This window comes from Myodes glareolus, chromosome 18 (genome assembly GCF_982192425.1).
Source record: "Myodes glareolus chromosome 18, mMyoGla1.1, whole genome shotgun sequence".
Classification (NCBI taxonomy): domain Eukaryota; kingdom Metazoa; phylum Chordata; class Mammalia; order Rodentia; family Cricetidae; genus Myodes; species Myodes glareolus.
The window spans coordinates 15,418,799-15,445,000 of NC_142043.1; the positions used below are offsets into that span (position 1 = coordinate 15,418,799).

General features: G+C 43.9%; 1 protein-coding gene across 2 annotated transcripts in view; it reads left to right on the forward strand.

Moving 5' to 3' along the window:
* Nucleotides 1-22,136: 22,136 nt before the first annotated feature.
* The window catches only part of LOC125405939 (adhesion G protein-coupled receptor F2), a 39,604-nt gene continuing 35,538 nt past the window's right edge, over nt 22,137-26,202 (forward strand). Inside the window, exon 1 of one of the 2 annotated variants that reach the window (XM_087897998.1) lies at nt 22,137-22,338. The gene's annotated coding sequence lies outside the window, so the exon portion shown is untranslated. Of the gene's footprint in view, nt 22,339-22,504; nt 22,644-26,202 lie in introns of those variants that run through there. The other variant, XM_087897999.1, reaches the window with a different exon arrangement.

The window sequence follows — 26,202 nt, forward strand, 5'->3', positions numbered from 1 at the left end:
CTAATTGATTTTAAATGTCACTCATACCAAATCTTGTTTTTAACTGGATTCAACTAAAGTCTAGGACAGGGTGATTTTTCTCATAATCTTGTAAATTAGGAGACAATCTTCAAGTAACAGCAGATTAGGGAAGGAATCAAGAATTGTAACTGTTCTGTATTCACATCCTTAGTATGTGGTTTTGTTTTTGTGCTTAAAAAGAAATCTCCATCCCAGGTAGAAAAGGGAGGACAGTAAGTAGCAAAGATGCATGCCTGCTAAAGATGCTTGTTCTCTGTAGAATCAAGGCCTGGGCCCTGAAACCCCTAAGGTAGGCTCAGTCATGTTAAAAAAAAAGATAGTTATAATAATAAAAAGCAGAGAAAGATTTATTCAATATGTCCATGTTGGGAAGACAAAAATGTTCAATGACCCCAAGCCTCTATTTAGGGTCCTGACATGAGGTTTAGGTTTAAATAGAAAGCTTAATTAAACAGTCCTGGTCAAGTTTTTGTCCTGGGTTCCATTCTCTCCAACAAAGTGTTCTGACAAATTGTCAGGACTGTGTGAAATGTCTTCTCTGGAGACAAGCCCCCATGTGACTGGCATGGGACTCCAGTCTCCCTTTTCATCTTTGAAACACGTAGGGGAACTCCAGTTCTTTGGATTCCACTCTTTCATTAGTCTAACAGAAGGAGGAACACAAGTGCCTGTAGTTAGAATATTTACTTCTGCCGGGACAGTCAGTCACATGCTTTTTTTTTTTTAATTTTTATCCTACTTTATGTAGTAAGAAAATACTGATATCCTCCTACGGTTCTTTCAATTGGCATTTTATTGGTCACAGACTTGGTTGTAATCCCATCCCTATTGCACAGGCCTGTAGGAAGCTCCACAATTTCATGAAAAATGTTTCTGTCCTGAAAAAAGTAAAGGATCAGAAATAATAAAGAATCATCATCATTCCAATCATAATCATAATGAAAACTGATGGGCAAATAATGATGTCCTTTGTTTGCCGTTTATGGTAAAAAAAAAAAAGGAAGATAAGTAATTATTATAGGTAAGTAATTGATGGGTTAGCATTTCCTGAGGAGATATGGACAAATGTCTATTTAATCCAGATAGGCACCAGCAATGACAGACCAAAGTAATGATTCCACCCAAGTCCAACTTCGCAAGACAGTGATCTTGTTGAGCTTACTTACAAGAATGTGGATGACTCCAAACAACTTCATCACTGCAAAGTCCCAAGCCTTTGTGGATAACGATTTCATGGAAGCCACATCATCCCTGCACATACTTACAGACAGTGGTGCTGGTCTGAGAGTCTCTTCTCTCTAACAGTATTGACTGCTTGTATAATTGGGGAGGAGCTGTTTGCATCTTGTAAGTTTCAGGAACTTCCTGAGTCTTATGAATTTTCCTCCTCCCTTAAGAAGGGAGTGCTTCAATTTGAAGGAAATTTTTTACTATAGGAATGAATAGGAATGATCTTGTCTCTTAGAAAATCAAGGTCTGGTGCAGTAGTCTTCAGGCTTTGGGAACAACCTCAGAAAAATACACCCAAGAACAAATAAAACAGCTTCATATACAATGTTCATGGACTAGTTCATGGATCTCTAGATTGTAGTAATTGAAATCTTTTATAGTAAAATGAGCAAATATTAACCAAGTTATCACTTTCTTATTTATTAGAGTTGTGTAAGAGACAACCCATGTAAAAAAGGGATCCCAGACCACTTCCTAAATATAACTCCAGTAGCACAGACATCTAGAGAAACAATAAATGGGACCTCCTGAGACTGAAAAGCTTCTGTAAAGCAAAGGACACAGTCAACAAGACAAAATGACAGCCTACAGAATGGGAAAAGTTCTTCACTAACCCCACATAAGACAGAGGTCTGACCTCCAAAGTGTACAAAGAACTCAAGAAATTGGTCATCAAAAGAACAAATAATCCAATAAAGAAATAGAGTACAGACCTAAACAGAGAACTCTCAACAGAGGAATCTAAAATGACTGAAAGACACTTAAGGAAATGTTCAACATCTTTAGTCATCAGAGAAATGAAGATAAAAATAACTCTGAGATTCCATCTTACACCTGTAAAAATGGCCAAGATCAAAAACACTTATGCTGGAGAGGTTGTGGGGTAAAGGGAACACTCCTGCATTGCTGGTGCAAGTGCAAGCTGGTACAGACCCTTTGGATATCAGTGTGGCAATTTCTCAGAAAATTAGGAAACAACCTCCCTCAGGACCCAGTAATACCATTTATGGGTATACATCCAAAGGATGCTTAATCGTGCCAAGAGGACATGTGCTCAACTATGTTCATAGCAGCATTGTTTGTCATAGCCAGAACCTGGAATCAATCTAAATATCCCTCGACTGAAGGATGAATAAGGAAAATGTGGTACATTTACACAATGGAGTACTACACAGCAGAAAAAATGGCATCTTGAAGTTTGCAGGCAAATGAATGGAGCTAGAAAACATCATTTTGAGTGAGGTAACCCCGACCCAGAAAGACAATTATCACATGTACTCATTTATAAGTGGTTTTTAAACATAAAGCAAAGAAAACCAGCCTACAAATCACAATCCCAGAGAACCTAGACAGCAATGAGGACACTAAGAGAGAGATACATGCATTTAATCTTCATGGGAAGTAAGAAAAAGACAAGATCTCCTGAATAAACTGGGAGCATGGAGACCTTGGGGGGAGGGTTAAAGGGGAGGGGAGAGGCAGGGAGTAGAGAAGAGAAAAATGTAGAGCTCAATAAAAATCAATAAATTGTTTTAAAAAAGAAAGGACTCGGTGAAGGGGTAAGTGTGTTGACCGCCATACAAGTCCGGTTAGGGAACACACAATATTCCTGCCATCCTTATCTCCCTGGCTACTCCAAAGGGGCAGCTTCCCCCAGCTAATCCCTCTCTCCTGCTACGCCATCCCAGCTTTCGGCCTGGAACCCCTCCCCTCCCTCCTCCCTTTTTCGGGGCTTAAATTCCTCCATCTCAGCCAGGGTGGGCACCGCGGGCCGGGTCAGGCGGTGAGTGCAAAGGGACGGGAGTCCCTTTGTTCTGATAGCCGGCCTGCAGCAAGCTAAGACTGCAGGCAGGGAGTCTTCTGACCAGCAAGGGGCTCTGATCCTGTGGAGGGGTAAGTGTGTTGACCGCCATACAAGTCCGATTAGGGAACGTACAATATTCCTGCCATCCTTATCTCCCTGGCTACTCCAAAGGGGCAGCTTCCCCCAGCTAATCCCTCTCTCCTGCTACGCCATCCCAGCTTTCGGCCTGGAACCCCTCCCCTCCCCTCTCCCTTTTTCGGGGCTTAAATTCCTCCATCTCAGCCGGGGTGGGCACCGCGGGTCGGGAGAGGTGGTGAGTGCAAAGGGAAGGAAGTCCCTTTGTTCTAATAGCCTGCCTGCAGCAAGCTAAGGCTGCAGGCAAAGTGATTCCTGGATAGCAAGGGGCACTAATCCAGTAGAAGAAGACCCAGCGGAGGGAAGAGCCATTGGAGAGTATCTGAAGGAAAAGATGGGCAGGCGCCAAGGCAAGAATTCCTCCAACAATCTGAAAAACAACATGAAAACACCAGATCCCAGCGATCTTATGGCAGAAGGACTTGAACGCCCTATTCCGGAAGAAGTGGAAAACAGTGTCATTATGAAAGCAATAGAGTCTCTTAAACAGGGTATGAATAACTCACTTAAAGAAATAGAAGAGAAATTTAACAAAAAGATGGAAGAAATGAGTAAAGAAATGGAAGACAAATATAACAAAAAGTTTGAAGAAATGAGTAAATTCGTAAATGACACCCTGGGAAATCAAGAAAAAACAATCAAACAGGTAAAGGAATCAGTTCAAGAATTGAAAACTGAAATGGAAGCAGTGAAGAAAACACAAACCGAGGGCCGGCTGGATATGGAAAATCTAGGTAAACGAACAGAGACTACAGAATCAAGCATAACCAATAGAATACAAGAGATAGAAGAACGAATCTCAGATTATGAAGACACCATAGAGAAAATAAACGCCCTGACCAAAGAAAACAGCAAATCCAACAAATTCTCATCACAAAACATTCAGGAAATATGGGACATAATAAAAAAACCAAATCTAAGAATAATAGGAGTAGAAGAAGGAGAAGAATTGCAGATCAAAGGTCCAGAAGATATATTCAACAAAATTAAAGAAGAAAACTTTCCCATCCTAAAGAGTGATATTCCTATGAAGGTGCAAGAAGCATACAGAACACCGAATAGACTGGATCAGAAAAAAACATCCCCTCGCCATATAATAATCAAAACACAAAGCATTCAGATTAAAGAAAGGATATTAAGAGATGCAAAGGAAAAAGGTCAAGTAACCTATAAAGGTAAACCTATCAGACTTACACCAGACTTCTCTATAGAAACCATGAAAGCCAGAAGGTCCTGGATAGAGGTACTGCAGAAATTAAGGGACCATGGATGCAAGCCCAGACTACTTTACCCAGCCAAGCTTTCGTTCACTATCAACGAAGAAAACAAAATATTCCAGGATAAAACCAAATTTAAACAATACGTAACTACTAATTCAGCCTTACAGAGAATATTAGAAGGAAAATTACATCCCAAGGAATCCAACATTGCCAACACTGACTACAATAATTCAGACATCTAGCGACCCTTCACTAGCACAATTCAAAGAAGGAAAACACATACACTCTATTACCCCCCCCAAAAAATGACCGGAGTCAACAACCAATGGTCATTAATATCTCTTAATATCAATGGACTCAATTCACCTATAAAGAGGCACAGACTTAGAGATTGGATACGAAAACAGGATCCAACATTCTGCTGTTTACAAGAAACACACCTCAACCACAAAGACAGACACCTACTCAGAGTAAAGGGTTGGGAAAAGGTTTTCCAAGCAAATGGACCTAAGAAACAAGCGGGTGTGGCCATTCTAATATCTAACAAAATCGACTTCAAACTAAAACCAATCAGAAGAGATGGAGATGGACATTTCATACTCATAACAGGAACAACTCATCAGGAAGAAGTCTCAATCCTGAATATCTATGCCCCTAATGTAAAGGCACCCACATATGTAAAAGAAACTCTTCTAGAACTCAAGGCAGTCATCAAACCACACACGCTAATAGTAGGAGACTTCAACACTCCTCTCTCACCAATGGACAGGTCAATCAGACAGAAACCAAACAGAGAATTAAGAGATTTATTGGAGGTATTGAATCAAATGGACTTAACAGACATCTATAGAACACTCCACCCAAATAGGAAAGAATATACCTTCTTCTCTGCAGTTCATGGAACCTTCTCAAAGATTGACCACATACTCGGTAACAAAGCAAACTCCCACAGATACAAAAAAATATTAGTAACCACCTGTGTCTTGTCAGATCACCATGGATTAAAATTAGAATTCAACAACAATGCTACCCCCAGGAAGTCAACAAACTCATGGAAGTTGAACAGTCAACTACTAAATCACCCCTGGGTCAAGGACGAAATTAAGAAAGAAATTAAAGTCTTCCTTGAATTTAATGAAAACAAAGACACAACATACTCAAACCTATGGGACACTATGAAAGCAGTGCTAAGAGGAAAGTTCATAGCAATAGGTGCCCAAATAAAGAAAACAGAGAAAGCACACATTGGAGACCTAACAGCATACTTGAAAGCTCTAGAAAAAAAAGAAGCTGATTCACCCAGGAGGAGTAGAACACTGGAAATAATCAAACTGAGGGCTGAAATCAACAAAATAGAAACAGAGAAAACAATCCAAAGAATCAATGAATCAAAAAGCTTGTTCTTGGAGAAAATCAACAAGATTGACAAACCCCTATCCAAACTAATCAAACGGCAGAGAGAGCACATGCAAATTAATAGGATCAGAAATGAAAAGGGGGATATAACCACAGACACAGAGGAAATTCAGAGAATCATTAGATCTTACTACGAAAGTTTATATGCCACAAAGTTGGAAAATGTAAAAGAAATGGACATTTTTTTAGATAAGTACCATATACCAAAGTTGAACCAAGAACAGGTGAACAATCTAAATAGACCTGTTAGTCGTGAAGAATTAGAAGCTGTTATCAGAAATCTCCCTGCCAAAAAAAGCCCAGGACCAGATGGTTTCAATGCAGAATTCTACCAGAACTTCCAGGAAGAGCTAATACCTATACTCCTTAATGTATTCCATAATATGAATACATAATATTATATGAATACATTATATGAATATGAATTCATAATATGAATGACAGAAGAGTCATTGCCAAACTCCTTTTATGAAGCTACAGTTACCTTAATACCAAAACCACATAAAGACACAACCAAGAAAGAGAATTACAGGCCAATCTCACTCATGAACATCGACGCGAAAATTCTCAATAAAATCCTGGCAAACCGAATCCAGGAACACATTAGAAAAATTATCCATTATGATCAAGTAGGCTTCATCCCAGAGATGCAGGGCTGGTTCAACATACGCAAATCTATCAATGTAATCCATCATATAAATAAACTGAAAGAAAAAAACCATATGATCATTTCATTGGATGCTGAAAAAGCATTTGACAAAATTCAACACCCATTTATGATAAAGGTGTTGGAGAGACGGGATACAAGGATCATACCTAAATATAATAAAAGCAATATACAGCAAGCCGACAGCTAACATCAAACTGAATGGAGAGAAACTCAAAGCCTTTCCACTAAAATCAGGAACGCGACAAGGCTGTCCACTCTCTCCATACCTCTTTAATATAGTGCTTGAAGTTGTAGCAATAGCAATAAGACAACATAAGGAGATCAAGGGGATTCGAATTGGAAAGGATGAAGTTAAACTTTCGTTTTTTGCTGACGATATGATAGTGTACATAAGTGACCCCAAAAGCTCTACCAAAGAACTCCTACAGCTGATAAACACCTTTAGTAACGTGGCAGGATACAAGATCAACTCCAAAAAATCAGTGGCCCTCCTATACACAAAGGATAAAGAAGCAGAGAGGGAAATCAGAGAAACATCACCTTTCACGATAGCCACAAATAGCATAAAATATCTTGGGGTTACTCTAACCAAGGAAGTGAAAGACCTATTTGACAAGAACTTTAAGTCTTTGAAGAAAGAAATTGAGGAGGATACCAGAAAATGGAAAGATCTCCCTTGTTCTTGGATTGGGAGGATCAACATAGTAAAAATGGCAATTCTACCAAAAGCAATCTATAGATTCAATGCAATCCCCATCAAAATCCCATCAAACTTCTTCACAGACCTTGAGAAAACAATAATCAAGTTTATATGGCAAAACAAAAAACCCAGGATAGCCAAAACAATCTTATACAATAAAGGAACTTCAGGAGGCATTACCATCCCTGACTTCAAACTCTATTACAGAGCTACAGTATTGAAAACAGCTTGGTATTGGCATAAGAACAGAGAAATCGACCTTTGGAATCGAATAGAAGACCCGGATATTAACCCACAAACCTTTGAGCACCTAATTTTTGACAAGGGAGCTAAAGGTATACAATGGAGGAAGGAAAGCATCTTTAACAAATGGTGCTGGCATAACTGGATGTCAACCTGTAGAAGGATGAAAGTAGATCCATACCTATCACCATGCACAAAACTCAGGTCCAAATGGATTAAAGACATCAACATTAATCCGTCCACTTTGATCCTGATAGAAGAGAAAGTGGGAAGTAGTCTACAAGATATAGGCACAGGAGGCCTCTTCCTAAGTAGGACCCCAGCAGCACAGACAATAAGAGAAACAATGAATAAATGGGATCTACTGAAACTGAGAAGCTTCTGTAAAGCAAAGGACACTGTCAGTAAGACAAAAAGGCTGCCTTTTGACTGGGAGAAGATCTTCACCAACCCCTCATCAGACAAAGGTCTGATCTCCAAAATATACAAAGAACTCAAGAAACTAGGCACTAAAACTCTAATTAACCCAATTAAAAAATGGGGTGCTGAACTGAACAGAGAATTCACAACAGATGAACTTCGAATGGCCAGAAGACACTTAAGGTCATGCTCAACCTCCTTAGCGATCAGGGAAATGCAAACCAAAACCACTTTGAGATACCATCTTACACCTGTCAGAATAGCTATACTCAAAAACACCAATGATAGCCTATGCTGGAGAGGATGTGGGGTGAGGGGAACACTCATCCATTGTTGGTGGGAATGCAAACTTGTGCAGCCACTGTGGAAATCAGTGTGGCGGTTTCTCAGGAAACTTGGAGTCAACCTCCCTCAGGACCCAGCAATTCCACTCTTGGGAATATACCCTAGAGATTCCCTAGCATACTACAAAAGCATTTGTTCAACTATGTTCATAGCAGCACTATTTGTAATAGCCAGAACCTGGAAACAGCCTAGGTGCCCCTCAATAGAAGAATGGTTAAAAAAGGTGTGGAACATATACACATTAGAGTTTTACTCAGCAGTAAAAAACAATGACATCTTGAATTTTGCATGTAAATGGATGGACATAGAAAACGCTTTACTGAGTGAGGTAAGCCAGACCCAAAAAGAGGAACACGGTATGCATTCACTCATAAGTGGATTCTAACCATGATTAAAGGTCTTTGAGCCTATTATTCGTGATCCTAGAGAAGCTAAATAAGAAGACGAACCTGATGAAGATTATTTAGCTATCCGCCAGGAGGTAGGAAATAGTCAAGAGTCCCAGGTAACCTTGGGTGCCTGGGGGGTGTGTGGGAGGGTTGTTCGAAGGGGAGAGGGTTAGAGAGAAGGGAGTAGGGGAGGAATGGAGAAAGCTCGGTTGACCGGGATGGGGGGAAGGGAGGAAGGATGAATATGGGATCAGGGAAGAATATATTTCAACTAAGGGAGTCATTTTAGGGTTTACAGGAAACTTGATTATAAAGGGGATCCCAGGTCCAAGGAGAGATCCCCAGATTGTTCTCTGGACAGAGGAGAGGGTGCCTGAACCGGCCTTGGCCCATAACCATACTGATGAATATTTTGCTTATCACCATAGATCCTTCATCTGGCGATGGATGGCGATACAGACGGAGACCCACATTGGAGCACCGGACTGAGCCCCCCAAGGTCCAAATGAGGAGCAGAAGGACGAAGAAAATGACGAAGGACTGCGAGGGATGCTATCACCCACTGATACAAGGGGTCGGATCTAATGAGAGTTTACCAAGGGCAGTTGGACTGTGACTGAACGAGCACGTGATCCAACCAGATTCTCTGAATGTGGCCGGATTCTCTGAATGTGGCTGGCCCGGAGTCTTCCTGAGAAGCCATTGACAATGACACTGGGAGTAGTTTCCTCTGCATATACTGGATTTTTGGGATCCAGTCTGTTTGGATACTCACCTTCCTGGACCTGGAGGGAGCGGGGAGGAACTTGAACTTCCCACAGGGCTGGAAACCCTGACTGCCCTTAGGGACAAAGAGGGAGGAGGAGAGGGAGGGGGGGGAGTGGGAGGGTGTTGGGAAGAGGGGCGTAAATGGAAACTTTTATAATTTAATAAAATTACTTTCAAAAAAAAAAAAAAAAAGAAAGGACTCCCAGGCAATGCAAAGGTTTCATTACAGTGAATTTATTTACCACTGGATAGGGAGGTAGAATTTGAGACTTGGTGCTTTTAACCTAACCTTGTGTTTATCCTCTCAGAAGATTTAATCAAATCTTTGGGTATGTTTCTCCAGTTGGAAATAGAAACTTGAGTTTTCAGAGCCAGTGTAACCTTAGTATTATTACTATCTTTGTATATTTATGTGTACTTGATGTCTGTGTAGACACATACACACACATATAAAATATATTATAGTGACCCCTTTGGCTCTTGGTTGCTGGTGTAATAAAATTATTGGTTGTAACTCCCCTTTAGACTAAAGCAATCTGTTATTTAGTCTTACAGAGAGATGACCATAGTCTACAAGCGTGATTCACCAACTCCTGAAAATCTTTTGCCTCAGCCAAAGCACAAAGGCTCTCAGCACCACAAACAGAATAAAGATTCTTGGAGGTGTCCCTGGGAATGAGATGGATTGAGAGTGACAGGTGAATGGGGAAAACCACAGGAAATTAGCTGGAAGAACAAGGGCTTTGATAAAGAAGACATGGCCTACAGGAGGGTTGATGATATGTTCAATAGGAAACACCTCACACCAAGACAATGGGCCACTGGACCACACAGCCCAACTAGTGGAGCCTTAAAAATAGCCTCTGGGTAAAGTTCTGGGGCAGGGGATTCCATTAGAAGAGAAAATTGGTGTTTTTCTGCTGATCATATTTAAGCCTAAACTGTTACTTAGTAACTAAGCTGGAAAATGAAATTACTGACTGCTAAAATGATGGAAGGTAGACAGTGGCCAAAGGAGAGGGGAAGTGAATTGGAAAGAGGGTGAGCTTTAGAACTCAGAAAGTTTCCATTCTGTTGCCTGTGGGTATTGCCATGAGGCATCTTTCCCTATTGTAATGGGAAATGAGAGACAAAGCCAGGAGGCAATGAGCCATTTGCTTTCCAGAAAGTATTTGTTCCAAAAAACAAAGTTTTATCGAAAGAATAGCTTGTTCATTGAGATTCAGCCGAGACTGTCACCAAATCCTGCCCATCTATCCAAATATGTTATTAACTCTGCCCAACACGAGCCAGTTGCCCGGTTTCCAAGGCCTCCAACACTGTACTGTGACTGTTTCTGACTCCGTCTTCTGGATCTTCCTGTCTGTGCAGGTGGAGTTGGTCCTACTACCTACAGTAGTGTTAACTGATCTAGTTTTGCATAGCTTTCCTTAAACATAATTGTGTGTGTGTGTGTGTGTGTGTGTGTGTGTGTGTGTGTGTGTGTAGACCCGGAGTTGTTGTTGGAGTTTTCTCTATTGCCTTTCACTTTATTATTATTATTATTTTTTTAACTGGGAGCTTGCTGAGTGGATTAGGCTAGCCAGCGAGCCCCAGGCTCCACTCCTGTCTCTACTCCTCAGCACTAGAATTACAGGTGCATTCCACCCTGCCTGATACTGCTAACATAAATTCTGGGAATTGAATTTGAGTCCTTATGTTTATGTAGCAAGCAGTTTTGTGGCTGGAACATTCTCCTAGCCACTGAGAAATAGATTTTTTTCTAATGTTTTTATTTGTTTGACTTTGTTTTATTGTTGTCTGGTAGTTGATATGTCAAGAAATACTGCTCTCATGTGTAAAACTAAATATCTCTCATCTTGTTCGAAATAAATCCCTTGTAGTTTATCAAATTACCTTTAAGTTTTGTAGACTGGATTGACTGTTAAGATTATCTTTAAGAGATTTTATTTTAATTCTTAATTATGTATTTATGTGTATTTGTGTGGGGCTATTATGGACATGATTGCATTTACTCATGGGTCCAGAAGAGGGCATCAGACACCTTGAGCTGGCATTGTCGCCTCTTGTGACCCTACCTGCCACGGGTCCTGGGAAATGAACTCTGTCCTCTGCAAAAGTTTGTGTAGGATCATCTTTCCAGCCGCTAAAGATTTTTTTTTCAAGAATTTCTTAATCATTTTTACCTTTTGAACTTTAAAATGTTCACAGAAACCTTCTTTCTCATATCAGTCTCTAGTTCATGCTTTCCCCCCTTCATATCACCCCCGCTTGGTAAGCAGAAGGGAGTGGATGGAAATCCATGGACTTTGAAGCTATATTGTTCAAGGAGAGTAGAGGAAACTGTGGCCTTAAAGTCCAAATGTCTTGTGTGAATGGCTCCTATTTTCCTTAGGGACAGGGCAGATGTAAGATATGAACAGGCAACCTTCATCTAAGGAAGCATGTGTCTAGTTATAAATTTGGATAGAGGAGCTGAAAGATGTAAGCAGGGTGTGACAATTTAGGATAATGAACCTCACAGAGGCTGACCCTAATGCCAGGGCTGCAGATATCTAGGTGGAGAAACTTCCAGAAGTTTCCAGATACGTCCTTATAGCACCAGACACTGTCCACTGCTCAGAGGGTAGGAAGCCACTGGCAGGGCAGATGTTAAGCCCCACCATCTGCCCAGCTTCCTTAGGATGAAGCTGGATACTGAGCTGATTGAGAAAAGCATGTGTTTCTTTGCACTGATGCACCTCATTGTGGAGGGAAACTCCTGAAGACGCAGGATGCTCTAAACCAGCAGTTTTTGACCTGTGGGTCAAGACCCCTTTGGGATGTCACCTACCAAATATTTACATTACAATTCATAACAGCAGTAAAATTACTGTTATGAAGTAGCAACAAAGTAATTTTATGGTTGGGGTGTGGTACATCTCTGAGGGAAGAGGGTTTCCTCTTATAAGTGTTACAGTTCTGCAGGGAAAGCTATCCTGCAGTCGGGAGCCAAGGGATACCACCGAGTCACACCATGCAACAAGGAGATCTGTTGGTAGAGACACACAGGTGGCTGCCTCTACTCGTGTGAGAAACAGCAAAGAGCTGAGCAGGAGGCTCACTTTATATAGGGTTTCTGGGGGCCACGGGTGTTCTCCAGGGTGGAGATTTCCCGGGTGGGTATTGGTGGAATTTCAAGCCAAGTCCAAGCTCTGACCTTTTTCCCTGCATGGGGGTCACCACAATATGAGGAACTGTATTAAAGAGTTGCAGCACTAGGAAGGTTAAGAATCACTGTTCTCAACAGAGATGAAACTTTCCATCCTGTAGAGAAGCTGGTGAAGACTCAGAAAATCTTAAAAGAAAGCTCATTAAAACTTAGGAAGAAAGCAGCTCAGCAACTCCTTGAAACTGACCAGATTCACTGGACCCTTCCCAGTTCATGTTTATATAAGCAGTTAAGGATTGCGTGGGGCTAGACATTCACAGACCCGTGAGCTACCTGGAAGAAACACAGACCAGCTAGACTGCCTAGAAGTTGAGCTGCCTGCAAGGTGTACGGGAAACTTCAGGTTTCCCACCTTTGGAAGCCATCATCCATGCTAAGAGAATGCCTTTGAGTCTGTCTGCTCCTGTAAGCAAGCCCGCCCCCATCATTGTTAGCTATTCCCTCAGACGGTGGGGGTGGCTTTTCATGACTCCCAGTGTAGTCCCTGCCCCTGGAGACCTCTGGTCACCAGGCTCCATCTCTAGACTGAGGAGCCCCAAGGGCTAGTCCCACCCTGGACTTCTTTTAATGGTCTTAACAGCCATTCCCAGCCCCCTAAGGTGGGGTGTGGCGAGGCCCTGCCCTATAGAAAAAAATCCCACCAATTCCCAATCTTGCCCCAAGATAAGGCCACATATCTTTCCAATTCCAGGCCACCCTGGAAAGCTCTGATCCCCCCCCCCCCCCACCGCAAGAAACCCTATAAAATTCCTATCTTCTGCTCAGTTCTCTGCTGCTTCGCGGCCAGAGGTAGCACACTCCTCGGGTTTTCCCTCCCAATAAATCTTTTGTGTGAGATGTGTAGTGTGGTGTGGCTTTGTTGTATTCCTTGGCTCCCAACTGCCAGGATACCTTTCCCATCCCAGCTGTGACTCCTACGATCCTCCTCTTAGTAACCCCAATACATTCATGGGTTTACCAAGTCAGACTTTGACAGTTTCCTTACTTTGTTCCGTCTTTGATTCCCTATCTGAAGGGAGTCGATGTTTCTTTACATCTCCCTAGGACTGGCATCACACACGGCAAAGCTTTCAACCAATGTAAAGGGGAACCAGGCTGTGAATCACCCTCCAGTAGAAAGAAGGAGTCCAAGTCCTGTGACACCCAGTCCTGCCCCGGCCACAAGCCGTGGACTATATGAAGGAAAACAAACAACAGACAATAGTTTGGGTGACCGAGGACATGGACCTCTGGAAGCTTGTGCATAGCTGACTGCTTATCAACACTGTGTTGCGGACTAATGTCCTCGCATGCCTCCCTCCATTTGGGCATGGAGTTCCCCTGATGCTTCACGAGACGCGATGGTATCCCCTACTCTGATCCTGCCAGCTATAAGCTGATCTTCTAGGGCACAATGCAACTGCACCCAGAGACCCCATTGCTGCCATCCAGAGCAAAGGCTTGGCAAGCAAGCAAGGCTAAGGAGCAGAGCCTTAGGACTCATTGCATAGATGCCCGGATGCTGTGTATCTCCTTCCTCTGAGGCCATCCTGACCCACAGACAGTCGAAGAAGCATCATTACCTACTGGAGAACGAGACAGTACAGCCACTGCCCAAATGCCCAGCCTCCCATGTAGAGGACCTGGTAACTAATGACAGTAAGCTCAATAACATGAGGGCTGAAGTCCTGGAATATAAGGGATGGTGGCTGAATGGTGCCGGAAGCGAGAGATGCAGCAGCTGGGGCAGTGACTCCATTAGCAGCAGGTTCTGGTGGAGAGCGTCATGGGAATGCTGGCTGCTGCTGCAGCGATGCTTGGTATGGTACCTGCTATGTTCATGCATGATTACTCTTGGCAGAGTGGCCAACTGGAACCAGGCTAGTGTGGGTAGACCTACTTGTGGGGAGTAGATAAGTCCTGCATGAATGTCCCTGGTGCCTCAGACCCATGGGAATAGGCAAAGCTTTCCCCTGGTCAGCCTCAGAGGATTAGCAAATCCTTCCTCTGGATGAGAATAGATGTTACTCAGCATTGAACTTTAGCTAATTATATATATATATACATATATACATATACATATAAATACATATGTATAAATATATGTATGTATATGTATATGTATGTATGCAGAAGCTCTGAACCACAGCTTTCTTCTCCCTGATGACAGCAACATTAGAACTGCTCCCGGAAGGACCACCCAACCAGACTAGCTAGCCTGTCCCCTCATCCAGCTGTGTATGATAAACCCATCTCCTCTTTCAGTTGTGTTCAATAAACCTGCCCCTCGTCCAGTATTGTGTAAAAAACAACCCAAGTTTCCGAACTGCTGGGGACTCTCCATCAGAGCCTTTCTGTAGCTGTGTCTGTGTGTCTGTCCTTTCTGCATTTCCTTTTGTCCCCAACCAGGCCAAATCCAAAGTCATGCAGGTAGAGACACCTACTTTTGAGGGTCCAGCCTGGCTGGGAAGACGGCTCAGCTGGCAACCTGCTGTACAAGCCCGAGGACCTGAGTTTGGACTCCCTGTACCCCATAAAAATCTTGGTGTGTGTCCCCGAGTTAAGGGAGCTGAGACAGGAAAATCTCTGGGGTTTGCTGTCAGCTAGTCCAGAGAGAGTCTGAATAGGAGAAGAGACACATGGCATTTGTCTTTCTGGCTTGTTTTGATTTCCTTACTTATCTGGGGTTAAGACACACCTTTTCTTCAGCTGGGAACTTGGGCTACATTTGCAGGATTATTTCGTTTCCCCACAGTGTCCTCTCCTGCCGTTGTTTAATAGTTTGTCTTTTTCTTTTTCCCCTTTGTGGTCTGTGAAACACTGACCATGTTACAGTCAACAGCCCCGGGAGTCAGCCAGCATGCAGACGACATGCAGTTTCATGTCTGTGGCATTCCATGGCTTGTGGAGCCATGGGGAAGACAGTTCTTCCAGGTCTGGGTTTAAGAGGTGAGACTGACGTTTGAAAGCAACCTCAAGATTAGCAACAACTTTCAATTACTGAGTAGCTTATTTTCATGTCCTAAGAGGGGACACATAATCAAGACCTGAGTCTCAAGGGTTGCCTCCGAGGGAGGAGGCCGCTCTTAAGAGTTCCCTCCAGAGCTCAGTTAGCACTACCAAAATTGCTCTTGTATGCTGAGTTCTCAGGAAACAACAAATGGCTCAGAGTTTCTTTGCCAGTTACTTTTGCTAATAGGTGTCTAGTATGCATAGCTCACAGGATGCATCTTAGATGAAGAGACACTATGGTTTGTATAATTACCTCTCAATGGCCCATGCGATGCAGGCTTGTGGCACCATGGGGAGGTAGTGAAACTTAAGACTTGGGACTTAGTGAGAGGATGTCAGGCTACTGGGGTCATTGTCTTGAAAGGGACTGTGCTGGATAGTTTGATGTCATCTTGACACAAGCTAGCGTCAACCGAGAAGAGGAAACCTCAATTAAGAAAATGCCCCCATAAGATCTGGCTGGAGGCAAGGGTATTTTAAATAATGATTGTTGGGGGAGAGCCCAGCCCATTGTGGATGGTGCAATTCCTGGGCTGGTGGTCCTGGGTTCTATAAGAAAGCAGGCTGAGGAAGACATGAGGAGCAAGTCAATAAGTAGCGTCCCTCCACGGTCTCTGCATCAGCTCCTGCCTCCAGATTCCTGCCCTGCTTGAGTTCCTGGCCTCACTGCTTTTGATGATGAACGGTGATATTGGACTGTAAGTGAAATAAACCCTGTCTTCCTCAAGTTGCTTTGGTCATGGTTTTCCTCACAGCAATAGTAACCCCAAACTAAGACAGGGATATTGGGACTCTGGTCACTGCTCTGACTTGTTTCTGGAGAAGGTGAGAGCAACGTCCGTCATATGTTTTCACTATGATATGCTTTTCTTTCTTTGCGATAGGCCCTGAAATTAATGGGTCGACCAAGCATGGATTAAAACCTGTAAAGTTGTGAGCTCAAGTCAACCTTGCATCGAGTGAGCTCGGTCTTTCGTCACAGTGGTGCAAAGAGAACCAACCATAAGTGGCTGTTGAAGGAAGGCTGGACGTCATGGCTCTTCGCTCTTCAGGTCACTACTAGATGCCCAAGACTGACAATTTGCTCCGTAACGGACAGCGCACAGGGTGTGTACCTGGACGATGAGAATGGAGATGAAAATGTTCTGCGATCTAGTGATAGAGCTTTAGTAATGTAGTCCAACTCATCCCTTATGTGTAACGAGGCTACAGAAATCCTACTGCAGCTCGGTTGTATGAAAGCATAGGCCTCACAGCCTTGGACTGAAGAATCCCTTTTCTTTTTCTTTCCAAGACACGTGGAGCCCGGGCTGTCCTCACACTCACTATGTGGCCGATGATGCTTCTTGTGCTTCCACCTGTTTCCCAAGTGCCTCTCTCTCTCTCTCTCTCTCTCTCTCTCTCTCTCTCTCTGTGTGTGTGTGTGTGTGTGTGTGTGTGTGTGTGTGTTTAGAAGTCAATGTCAGGTTTCTTTTCCACCCTGTTATTTTGATACAGGGTCCCTAGACTGACTGAGCAAAAAGCTCAGAGAGCCTCCAGTCTTTGCCTCCTCAAATCTTGGATTTGGGTGCATCCCAAATACATCTAGCTTTTTATTCAGGCCCTCATGCCTGTGAAGCATTGGCCAACTGAGTCATTTCCTTAGCCCAGGAAACAACGGTCTTAATGTCAGTTCTCGCATTTATAATACTATTATTTTATTATTATTCAGAATATACTCTTTCTCCTTTAAAAAGTTGCTATAGGATTGCATGGACTCTCAACTCTGGTAGCAGCCACATATACCTTGTCGTGCTCACAGCTCTCGTGTGCATCAGTAGTCCATCTGGAGGGACCGGCCTACACCGGTCTAGGCTTCTGTGAGCACGCACTGTACATCAGTAGTTCATCTGGAGGGACCGGCCTGCACCAGTCTAGGCTTATCTGAGCACACACTGTGGTGTAACACAATCATGAAGTTACAGTGCTCGTCTCAGAACACATCACTGTCTTGTGAGGCCTAATGAATATGAGGAAAAGAAAGAAAATGTTATAGAGAAAGACTTGGTGTTCCTTAGCTAGGATCCATTCGACTATTTCAATCGTAAGTGACAGGAGACTTGACAATAGCTCAAGTTCACAATGCATCAGTTTTTTTTTTTTAATTTTAACAGCTTAGAAGCTAATGGTCCCAGGTAAGTTTCTAGAAATTAGTAGTGCTATCAAGGACCAAGGGGTCTTCTAACTTCCTACACCCTCCCACACCTCTAGCCCCTGGCTCAGCATACTGGTGTTCTTAGCCTTACCACCTCATGGCTTTAAAATGAGTCTCCTAGCTGTACACTGCATCCTCCTCCCGTCATAAACTCAGAAGGAAGAAAGGAAGGTAGGGAAATGGAGACGAGGTGGCTATGTTTCTAGTGTACCTAGAAAACTATTTTCATCTTCCGGGCAAATATCCTTCTTGGAACACTACCTATCCCTCAGAAGATTCCCTAAAACTTATTAGGTAAAAATGGTTGTCAACTTATGTCTAGTTCAGTGGCCAGCAAAGAAGACCTGCCACAGGGCACCCTGACTTTTCCTAGGACTGGAGAGGGAGCGGGAGGGGGAGTGGGGGAATGGGAGGAAAATGGGAGGAGGTGTAAAATTTTAATAAATAAATAAATAAATAAATAAGAAGACCTGCCACAACTCATTAAAAGTCATTAGGAGTAATCAAATATGAAAAGAAGAAAGAGAAGAAGGAGGAAGAAGGAAAAAGGAAGAAGAAGATGAAGAAGAAGAAGAAGAAGGAAGAAAATGAAGAAGGAAGAAAAAGAAGAAACAGAAGGAGAAGGAAGAGGAGAAGAGGAAAAGGGAAGAAGAGCAGAAGAAAAGAAGGAAGATGGAGGAGAAGGAGGAAGAAGAGGAGGAAGAAAAGAAGAAGGAGAAAGCAGTATGGTGTGGGGCAGCCAATGGTGACAGCCCTGCTGTGGAATGTGTGCCTGATGCGATAGCATGGAACTGAAATCACAAGGCAAGGTGGAGCCAGCCTTGTATGCTTTGGAATGCCAAAGGAAAAGCCAGTCAGGGAGGTTTGTCATGGAAAGCCTGACAGAGGAGGAGACACTTGGAACACAGGTGAGTCAGCCAGGTGTGAAGCTGTGGGTGGGGATGGGCGGAGGCTGTTCAGGTTACAATAAATGCCAACAGAAAGGCAAGGGGTGGGAACCAGTCTGTAAGGCCGGGGCAGGATGAACAGGATGGGGTAGGTTGCTACCTTGGTAGAAATAACTTGTGGGGGATGGGGGAGCACAGATCAGATTTCAACATTGGAAAGTCAGAGATAAGGGAGCCTATGCAGAAGTAGGGTGCTGAATTTGTCTGAGCTTTGGGTGAAACTTCCTCTAGGAAGGGTTGGGTTGAACCTGTTTGAGTATTGGAGTTAGTCACAGAAGAGGGAATGAAGGAGAGCATCAGGACAGGACAGTGTGGACCAGAGCTCGAGGCTCAACACAAGATAAAAAGCCTCTGCAGGCTGGAGAGATGGCTCAGCCATTAGAGTCTAGGCTCACAACCAAAAACTAAAAAGCCCTCAGCGAGGCAATGCCGGAATATCACCTGGGAGTCAAGAGTATGCCTTCTGCTGCAGCTGGAGCCCTGTTTTGTTTAGTGAAGGCCAGTCCCTGCCTTTATAAAAGTTGGACGTCCCAGCCCTGCTAATGAGAGTTGAGTTGATTTTCTCATTTGTTTCAGGATCATCTGCAAAAACACTTTCAGTTTTTACAAACATGGTCTTTAGTAGATGCTTAAAAGTTTCGTGAACACTGGGCAGTGGTGGTGCACGCCTTTAATCCAAGCACTCAGAAGGCAGAGGCAGGCAGATCTCTGTGAGTTCAAGGCCAGCCTGGTCTATAAGAGCTAGTTACAGGACAGCCAGGGCTGTTACACAGAGTAATCCTGTCTCAAAAAAACAAAACAAAACAAAAAACACATTGATGAACAAACGAAGTGTTAATGAAAGCAATGCTTCTCATATGAAGTGAGTGAATTCCTCTAGGTCTGGACTGGCCCAAGATGGTCCCTGGGGCAGCACTAGACCAAGCCACCTTCCAGCCACCCCTCCATGCTTTGCAATCACAATGACTCTCTCAGGTAGTAATAGAGAAACTCTTAGATGTGCTTGATGCTCATGTATTTTCTTCCCCCAAGACTGTGAACTCTGGGAGCCAAGGAAGCATCTGTATTCAACTGTCTGAGAAAGTCTCATACCGGCACATGCTGGTTCCGATCAAATCTCCCGTTACTCCTCTCTCTCCGGCCCTATCTCAACTTTTCTCTCCCAACTTCACCTGCTATTGATTGTTAAAACCCACTAAATCCGCTCATGCTTCCTGTATGTGCCTGGAAGTCGGGCTACCTACTGGAGCATCTCTGAAGAAGATGGATTCTCTCTTGGCAGCCAGTGGCTGCCCACAGTGCCTCACTGAGGGGTGGAGTTTCGGAAACCCTGTCAAAGGGTCATCTTTAAGCAAGTCTGCATATCCACAGATACCTAATGTGCCAGAAAGCGTTCATATTGAAAAGGAAACTGTGATTGATGAGGATGTAGCTGTGGAGTGTCTTTGGTTGTAATGAGTATGATATACTAGTATGAGCTGTATGGGTTTGTGATGGAGACAAATGAGAGATCTTGTACTTTTAAATTAAAACTCTCCAATTAACCTTTATATTCTCAGGTCAATTTCACTGGGAACCTGATGTGAGAGGTCTTTCAGTCTGTCTGTTGCTTTTATTGGTTAATGAATAAAGAACTGCTTTGAACCCATGACAGGGAAGAACAGAACTAGGCAGAGAAAGCTAGGCTGTACGCTGGGAGGAAGAAGGGTAGAGTCAGGGAGACATCATGTAGTCCAGCCGGAGACAGATGCTGGAACTTTAGCCAGTAAGTCGCAGCCACATGGTGATACAGAGATGAATAGAAATAGGTTAAATTAATATGTAAGAGTTAGCCAGTAAGAAGCTAGAGCTAATAGGTCAAGCAGTGATTTAATTAATACAGTTTCTGTGTGATTATTTCGGATCTAAGCTAGCCTGACAGCTGGGAACCAACAAGCGACCTCTCTCCAACAGGAACCTAACATTCCAAAAGTAAAATACACCAGAAAATAGAATCTTCCCATTTGAGGTACCTGACAAGATTTCCAGATTGAAGTATTTACCCCAAAGAGGATTCTGAAATCTAGAGTTTGTGAAAATGAAAACCAAGTCAGTCAGCACCTACTGACTCCCCCTTTATGCTCTGGTCACCTCTGGAATAGTCCAGGCCACAGAGGGAGAATGGGAGTTCTTAGGGGAAGGGTTAGAACGAAAGTGCATATGCTGGTCAGTTGTCAGTGAGACACAGGCCTGGGCCAGCTGTGGAGAGGGAACCTCAGCAGAGAGAACGCCTTCATCATATTACTCTGTGGTCCAGTCTAGAGGAGTGATTTTTAATTATTGATTGATGATGAGGGCCTAGTACAGTGTGGATGGTACCACCCCTGGGCAGGTGATCCCAGACTGTGCAGGAAAGCAGACTGAGCAAGTCACAGACAGCAAACAGTAAGTCTCATTCCTTTATGCCCTCTGCTTCAATTCCCGCCTCCACCTCCAGGTTCCGGCCCTGACCTTCCTTCTTGGCAGATGATTGGCTGTAAGCTATAGGCTGAAATAAACCCTCTCTTCTTGCTCATGGTGTTTGTCACAACAATGAAGAGTAAACAGCGCACCTCTCACTCCACTACAAGAGCTTTTCCGGGAGCGTTTAAAAAGAAAAGAACATAGTCTACATACCATGGATGCAGCTTTCCAAACATGACTGAACACTAAAAAGGCCCTGAATGCGTGAACAAAACCAATGTCCCCCCAACACACACACACACACACACACACACACACACACACACACACGCCCCTTCCCCCTTTCCCCCACAAAAACCCTTTAAGTTTCAGAAAGCTACAGTCCTGTTGTTTTTAAAGAGACCATGAGTTTGTATCAGTCAGTATAGTCTAGGTTCTGCTGCAGTAAAAACTAGCTCCAAATACCAGTGACTAAAAAACAACCAATTCTTATGCCTTCTGCCAGTTGACAAGGACCCACTTATCAGTGACAGGCAACCCAGGTTGGTGGAGGAACTGGCATTCTGAATTGCTGGACACCATAGTGAGATATCTATGTCCCCATAACCACAAAGGGGTTCAGAATTTGGCTATTGTTTGGCCCTGGAAGTGAGGACAAGTAGGAATGGGTGAAGCCATACTAGAATAATCTTAGTGTCTCCAACACCAGCCAGCTATAGCCCCGGTGTGGACAACTTGTAGTTTCTAGCTTCAACTCTCAGGCTCAGGTAGACTTGCCAGGTGAGAACGCGATGGCCAAGTACCAGGATCCCGCGCCACCACCACAGCCCCGTGTCCCTTGTCAAAGGCAGAACCTTTACCATTGGAGAGAGAGAGTGTATGTGTGTCTCGGCACTTGACTCATCCTCTCTTCAGCTCTCTTCCCCTCCCACTTCAGTTGCTACTCCCAGGCAGGACCTGTCAGTCAGGCTGGGGCTCCTCTGCACATGGGGCAGCTGTCTGTGGGAGGGCCGAGTCCAGCACAGCTGCCTCAGTCTCTGGAGCTGCCATTCGGGGCCCAAGTGACTCCTCAAGAGGTCCAGGAGCCCAGCTGCTGATCTGAAGAGAGATATGACGAAGGCAAGCCATTGATGCCTCTTCAGCTACCAGGGAAGAGGGCAGGTGTCCGCGAGAGTCTTGTTGACCAGCCGCGGTGAGTACTCCTGCATCCTCTTCCTCCTAATGACCTCCTGTGCTGAGGAATCTCAGAAATGAGCAGCTAATTATGACAGCATAGCTGGGAGGCTTTGGTGATTTAGGTCTCAATTAATAACACACTCACGGAATAGGGACCAAGAAGAATTTGGTGTCTTAGAGGCTCTCTATTCAGCAAGAGCACCAGGCTTGGGTGAAAAAAGTTTTACTTTCATCTTTGGTTCTGTGTTCTCCTGACCCCACCTAAATTTGGAAATTCGGAAAATTGGAATGTCTGAACGTCTGATTCCATCTGACCCCCAGGTAATTTCCGCATGGTTAAACGCAGATGGTCCCACCATGCTGCGATTTTTCATACTCAATTTTATTGTGGAAGTTTTGCCAACTTCAAAATCTCCTTGATATCAGAGGGGAACGTTTATACCTTGTCAAAAGCGCTGGAGTGCCATCAGCCAACGGAGGCAGGGGCATCTCCCGGTCCTACACTTCCACCAAGCAAGTCTTAGCTTGCGGGGGAGTGGGGTCATTCTCTCGGTTTAGAAGGGAGTCTTCAAGAGTCCCTTCTCTTCTTTCTCCACGTGGGCCACCGAACTCAGGTTGTCCTGCCTTTGTTCACTGAGCCATCTTGCCGGCCCTCTATATTTTCACGGTTTTTCCTTACAACCATATTGTGGTTGATTCTCCGCTTTATGCTTTTCTTTCCCAGGAGAAGTTTTCGTCAGCTGAATGCAATCTTAAAAGCATAATTTTTATTCACAATGTTTGTTTCCCCACTGGAAAAAGCTTATTGACTGAAAAGTTATCTCTCATTTTTTTGGTCTTATTTTGTTTACTCTTTCAGAGTTGATCTGTATTTGTATTTTTATTTTGGAAATACTTCGACTTCTTAGTAGCTCACTTGAGAGATCTTCAGTGCACTCAGCAAATAAGGTTGAATTGAACTGAAAGCCTTGCATTGTGTGTGTGTGCACGCGTGTGAGCGTGCATGTGTGTGTGTGTGTGCACACATGCACAAAAAAGAGAGGTGGGGGGAGAGACACACAAAAAGAGACAGAGAGCGTTCAAGTGGGTGCACATCTGTATGTGGGTTGAATATGCACATCTGTGTACATTCATGTGATGTGGAGGCTAGAGTTTGAGATTGAGTGTCTCCTATTGCTTTTCAACTTATATTTTGAGGTAGGGTCTGTTTGTACTGGAGGCCCTGCCCCCTGCGCCCCGCTCCCATCTCTACCCATTAACACAGAGGCTATGGGTGCTCACTCCGGTTTCCAGCCTTTTTACATAAACGCTGGGGAGACAACTCAGGTCTGTATGCTTGAGCAGCGAGTACTTTACTGACTGAGTCAGTTCCCAGCCCCCAAATGCTGCACTTCGAGTCTTTACAGATTATATTAAAAGATCAGTTATACCCTCATCCCTTTCCCACCATATCTGCAGAATACAGGGTTACAGCATCACTGTGTGTTTGCTGAATAAATGAAAATCTGTAAACAGGAACCAGGATTGGTCTTTATATATTTGGATATGTGGGGGTTGGGGGGAGGGGGGAGCACAGGGAATGAGACTGGAAGCAGTTTTCCCTGGGTCTAAGGGGCAGCGGGGGTAGTGTGTCTATAGAGAACAATGGTACAAGTGTGTTTCAAAAGTAGTCTGTTTTCCTTTATTTATTTAATCCTCAGTAAATTCTGGAAATTCTAGACCATTAAGAGATAATGTGCTTCTGCCTAGAGGGGCAGGCCACTCCCACTGCCACCACTGACCCTTGCTACCGTCTCTGAGAGGCGATTGAAGCCAGCAGTGGGAAATAGCCTCAGATCATCTTAGGAACTTCTGAAAGCCCACAGGTTAGTGTCTGGTCCTGGGAGTATATAGCTTTGGAGATATACAGAAATTGTTATTTCTAACTATTTCTCTTAGTCGAGTAGCCAGTAAATAGCCATAAGTAGACAGGGAAGTCTCTGATTTTATTTTATTTTTAAGTTGTGGATTTTTTTCTTTTTTTTCTTATTTTATTAAATTATAAAAGTTTCCATTTCCGCCCCTCCTCCCAACACCCTCCCACTCCCCCCACTCCCTCTCCTCCTCCCTCTTTGTCCCTGAGAGCAGTCAGGGTTTCCTGCCCTGTGGGAAGTTCAAGTTCCTCCCCCCCCTCCCTCCAGGTCCAGGGAAGGTGAGAATCCAAACAGACTGGATCACCAAAATCCAGTATATGCAGAGGAAGCAAGTCCCAGTGTCATTGTCAATGGCTTTTCAGAAAGGCTCCAGGCCAGCCACATTCAGAGAATCTGGTTGGATCACGTCCTTGTTCAGTCCCAGTCCAACTGGCCTTGATGAACTCTCATTATATCAGTCCCCTTGTATCAGTGGGTGCTCGCATCCCTCGCAGTCCTGATTTCTTTTTTCATTTTCTTCCTCCTTCTGCTCCTCATTTGGACCTTGGAGGGCTCAGTCCGGTGCTCCAATATGGGTCTCCGTCTGTATCGCCATACAACGTCGGATGAAGGTTTCCTCTGCTCTTGCCTTCTTTGCTCACGTTCTCTTTCCTTCTGCCTCTCGTTTGGACCTAGGGAGCTAGGTCCAGTGTTCCAACGTGGGTCTCCGCCTCTATCTCCCTCCATCGCCAGATGAGGGTTCTATGGTGATATGCAAAATATTCATCAGTATGGTTGTGGGCCAAGGCCAGTTCAGGCACCCTTTCCTCTGTCCAGAGAACAATCTAGGGATCTCTCCTTGGACCTGGGATCCCTTTTATAATCAAGTCTCCTCTAAACCCTAAATGACTCCCTTAGTTGAAATATATTATTCCCTGATCCCATATCCATCCTTCCTCCCTCCCCCCATCCCAGTCCCCCGATCTTTCCCCATTCCTCCCCTACTCCCTTCTCTCTAACCCTCTCCCCTTCCAACAGCCCCTCCACCCCGCCCCATGCACCCGAGGTTACCTGGCACTCTTGTCTATTTCCAATCTCCAGGAGGATAGCTACATGATTTTCATCAGGTTCACCTTCTTATTTAGCTTCTCTAGGATCACGAATAATAGGTTCAAAGACCTTTAATTATGGTTAGAATCCACTTATGAGTGAATACATACCATATTCCTCTTTTTGGGTCTGGCTTACCTCACTCAGTAAAGCGTTTTCTATTTCCATCCATTTGCATGCAAAATTCAAGATGTCATTGTTTTTTACCGCTGAGTAAAACTCTAATGTGTATATGTTCCACACCTTTTTTAACCATTCTTCTATTGAGGGGCACCTAGGTTGTTTCCATGTTCTGGCTATTACAAATAGTGCTGCTATGAACATAGTAGAACAAATGCTTTTGTAGTATGTTAGGGCATCTCTTGGGTATATTCCCAAGAGTGGAATTGCTGAGTCCTGAGGGAGGTTGACTCCCAGTTTAGTTGTGGATGTTTTTGTCTACACGCATATCTGTGTACTCACATGTGTACCTGGTATCCACAAAGGCTAGAAGAGAGTGTTGGATCCCTTAGAACTGAAGTTATACATGGTTGTAAACCACCACGTGGCTGCTGGGATTCGAACACAGTTCCTATAGAAGAAGAGTCAGTGTTCTTACCTGTTGAGCACCCTCTCCTGCCCTGATTTTATTTTTATAAAAGTTGTAAACTCCCACTGTCTTTGCATATTATTTACAAATCCTTTAAACACAGCAAGCTAACTCCTAAGCCCTTCTAGCTGAGTGTCCCAAAGGGACTGCCTCACAATCCTGGGTGTTTGGGAGGGTGCAGGGCGTGGAAGACAGTGGTCCAACTCTTGTTTTCACTTTTGTTTTCTATGGCATCCTTTCGATTTGCTCTTTGTTTCCCTCAGGGGATGGACTGCTCTCAATATCAGTC